The sequence below is a fragment of the Tupaia chinensis genome, unplaced genomic scaffold (genome assembly GCF_000334495.1).
Source record: "Tupaia chinensis unplaced genomic scaffold, TupChi_1.0 Scaffold000098_2, whole genome shotgun sequence".
In the NCBI taxonomy this organism is placed as follows: Eukaryota; Metazoa; Chordata; class Mammalia; order Scandentia; family Tupaiidae; genus Tupaia; species Tupaia belangeri.
The window spans coordinates 1,558,756-1,563,047 of NW_006159561.1; positions in this window are offsets into that span (position 1 = coordinate 1,558,756).

The following is a 4,292-nucleotide window of genomic DNA, read 5'->3' on the forward strand; positions in this document are numbered from 1 at the left end:
ACACATGGTGTGCCACTGTGTCCAGGATGCAAACATGAGTCAGCTATGTGAGATCCAGCGCCTTAACCGCCATGCCACCTGCTGGCCAACGTCCCTGAAATTTTAACATTGAAAAGGAATGGAATTTTGAATTTGGGAGTCAGATTAAAATCTAATCCATTTTGCTGTGTGACTTTGAGCAGTTACAAACTGCTCTGAGCCTCAATTGCTCCACCGTGGGGAAATTTTTAAAAGTGCAGAGACCAGCAGATGGCGTCATGGTTATGTCGCTGGACTCCCTGGTAGCCGACCTGGGTCAAGTCCAAGACCCAGAGACTTAAAAAAACTGGGTGCGGGACCAGTTAGTGTAATGGCTATGTCGCTGAACTCCCACGTAGTCGACAACGGTTCGAGTCCCGGACCCGGTGGCTTAAACTCACGCTGGGCGCGTGTGCGTGCGTGCCCAAGATCCTGAGAGGAGAATGGAGGAGAAGGGATTGCGGCGTGGCCATCCCCCCTGGGGGGTGATTTCTCGCTTTCTATCTCTCTGCCTGGTGACCACATGCCCAATAGCGAAACCCCCCCCCAAAAAAAAGCTGGGTGCATGTGCGTGCATGTGCATGCCCAAAATCACCAGAGGGGGATGGAGGAGAAGTAACTATAGTGTGGCCATCACCCCCAGGGGCTTATTTCTTGCTTTCTGCCTGTCTCTCTCTAATCTCTAAATTAAAAAAAAAAAAATGTATCTTGAATGTCTTGAGATTAAATGAAAGAATATGGGGGCAACAACTAGTGCATACTTTAATATTCTAGGCACTTAGGAAGTGCTCTGTAAGCATTAGTTCTCTTTGTCTTCTATTAGGTTGTGCTGGGTGCCCCCTACGTGTTCCTGTTTGTGTTTATCTTCTAGTGGAGGAAATCTCTTTCTACGCATACATACACATGGACATCAAAAGTTCATAGAAAATAAAATACCAATTTATTTTGGTGAAAAATATACTTTAATATTCTAGGCACTTAGGAAGTGCTCTGTAAGCATTAGTTCTCTTTGTCTTCTATTAGGTTGTGCTGGGTGCCCCCTACGTGTTCCTGTTTGTGTTTATCTTCTAGTGGAGGAAATCTCTTTCTACGCATACATACACATGGACATCAAAAGTTCATAGAAAATAAAATACCAATTTATTTTGGTGCAAAATAAATTTTAAATTCATGCGTAGTTTTTCATAATATACATTTTTCATGAAATTTATGAGGAACTCTGTGTGTGTGTGTGTGTGTGTGTGTGTGTGTGTGTGTGGAGAGAGAAGAAAAAGAATATATGTATATATTGTATGTATAAACTCTTGCACATATATTTTGGCTTTTTTTTTTTCTTTTTAAAAGTTTATTTCATGAGAGAAAGAGCCCATACCCCCAATAGGGTCCTAATGCTGCGATCTACTGCCAACCTTCAGCCAACCCATTGTACTCAGGAAGGTCCTGGACTTGAACCCAGAATCTTTCCACATGGGGTTGCATTGTAGAGCTTTGTATTTTAATGTTGTGCCACTATCTGGACCCTGTCCTTTGTTTTTACATGATTCTGCTTATCAAATAGTTTGTCATAGGGCGGGCGACACCACGCCCATATCAAATAGTTTGTGAGACCCTTGAGAAATCCTGGAGGTGACATGTTGATGCATCCATAGAGAAGAAAGAATACGCCGAGCTGGAGCTCAGTGGTTTGGAGACCCAGTATTCTTCGTAGGGTATTTAATTCTTAGACACCCACACCAGTCCTCTAGCGATGTTCTGTCTTAGATCTTTTTTTAAAAAGAATTATTTACTTTATTTATTGTCATTATTCTACAATTTGGCCAGAGAAAGACAGAGAAAAAGGAGGAGAACGAGAAAGCAAGCTGCCAGACCCAGGACCAGAAACACAGTTGGCAATGTGGAAATCCAGCGCTTCAATCACCACGCCACCTGCTGGCTGCTGTGTTAGATCTTAGTCCCTGCTAAAGCTATGCTGCTTTCTTTGTGTATGCTGTTTGGTAAATCTTGATAAAGAGCTTTCAAATTGTAGACCAGCAGATGGTACCATACTCCCACATGGCCAACTGCAGTTCATGTGCTAGTCCAGGCAGCTTGAAACTCATGCTGGGTGCACGTGTGTGCATGCCCAAAATCCCAGGAGGAGAATGGAGGAGAAGGGATTGTGTGTGGCCATCCCCTTTGGGGAGTGATTTCTTGCTTTGTCTATCTCTCTATCACGTGCATGTGCCCTACCTATAGCAAATAGTTCTCTCACCCAAAAAAAAAAAAAAAAAAACTTTTGTATTGAATACTTCTTTGAACACTAAGCAATCTTAGACTATAAATTAAAGGTCTAACTACTAGTAGACAACTAAGAGTCTTGTTATTGTTTGTTTGTTTAATTTATCCAGATTGAGAATGATGCATACCACTGAAATACCATGGCAGATTAAAACAATTCCTTTAGAAGAGCCTGAGGCTCACTAACATTCAACAGGTTGCTTGAGTAAAAGTGAGCTAGCTTTGAAAACCAGCCCATATAATCAAGTCTTTTTTAGTTAGTTGCATTTTTTTCCCCCATTAGTTGTCAGACTTAGAATGGCTTCTAATTTAGAGGAAGGAGAGACAAGGAGGTGCTTAGAAGCCATAAAGGAGCAAGTAGCCATTTGTAAACGTGTCACCTAAGCAGTCGCACAGGCCCCCACACTTGCTTTAATGTTCTGCTATTGCCTTAAAATTTTTCATGATTTTTGAAAAGGAAGTCCTCATTTTCATTCTACACTGGATCACACAAATTATTTAGCTGGCACTGGGAATGAGAAAGAGAGTGACATAGAAAATGACCCTCAAAAACACCTGTATATTGGGCCAGTAGGTGGCATGGTGATTAAGGCGCTGGGCTCACACATGGCCAGTCACGGTTTGAGTCCTGGACCTGGTGGCTTGCTTTCTCACTTTACTTCTGTCTCTGTCTTGTGAGCACATATCCCCTACAGCAAATTTTAAAATAGTAATAATAATAAATAAAATTCAATAAATAATTCTTAAGAAAAACAAAAAATACCTGTCTGTCAAGCACAGGGCTGAGTGTGAAACAGATCATTCTGTTTAATACAATAATAGCCCTACAAGGTAGGGATTATTATTCCAATTTTACCAAAAATTAAACAGACTAAGAAAGCATAAAGTGCTTGTTTAAGGTTATGAATCTAGTAATGGCGGATCCACTTTTCAGTTGTCCACAGAGAAGAATGTTTTAATAATATTTCCTACATAGAGGAAATCAACACCTAAGGCCATTTTCCTCAGTGTTCCAAACACCAGATGAGTTGGAATGGAACAAAAATCCCTCAAGTATCTCAGGAGGCATAAAAAATAAAATATATCTGTGCTACCATGTGTTACTTTATTGTGAGATATCTTAGGAAAAAATTGTTTAATTCTACAGATTCCTCTCCCATTCCCCACCATTTTAATTAATAGGCTCTACTCCAGGATAATTTCAAGAAACAAATATCTTGAATTTGGATTATAATTGTATATTTAAATGCCAAATGAGAAAAATAATTGCAAGGCAGAATAAACATAGCTAATTAAATAAAATTATGATCAAAACTATATTCATGGGATAGTAAAGCAGAGAGTTTATTAAGAGAGGGAAGGTGGGAACCAGCAGTTATCGTAATGGCTATGTCGCTGGACTCTCACATAGTCGACCGCGGTTCGCGTCCTGGACCCGGGTAAAACTCATGCTGGGCACGTGAGCGTGCGTGCCCAAGATCCCGAGAAGAGAATGGAGAAGGGATTGCGGCGTGACCATCCGTGGGTGATTTCTCACTTTCTGTCTCTATGTCTCTGTCTGGGGAGCACACGCGCCCTATAGCAAAAATCTCTCCAAAAAAAAAAGAGAGTGAAGGAAGAACAGAGCTCCAGACAGGGAGTAGTCCTGGAAAATGGGTATCCATAGAGAATCTGAAGTGAGGGGTTTTTATCTGAGTCAGAGGAGCTTTGTTCTGACTTCTTATGCATGCATTCCCCTTGTGGTGGTGGTGGTGGTGGTGGGTGTCATGTGTCCTAGAGACTATGCTAATAATGACTGTTTTGGTAACTTGTTAGTTTAGAGGCTGTTAATTTGGGAAAAGCTGTTATCTCAGTTCACTTTGAAGGCTTAGAGGCTGTTAATTTTGAATTTTACTACGCTGGCATCAGAAAGTCTTATCTTCTGTCAGGTTATGAGAGGCAAACAAAAACAAAAACAAAAATAAAAACAAAAACAAACAAACAAAAATAACTCCTGT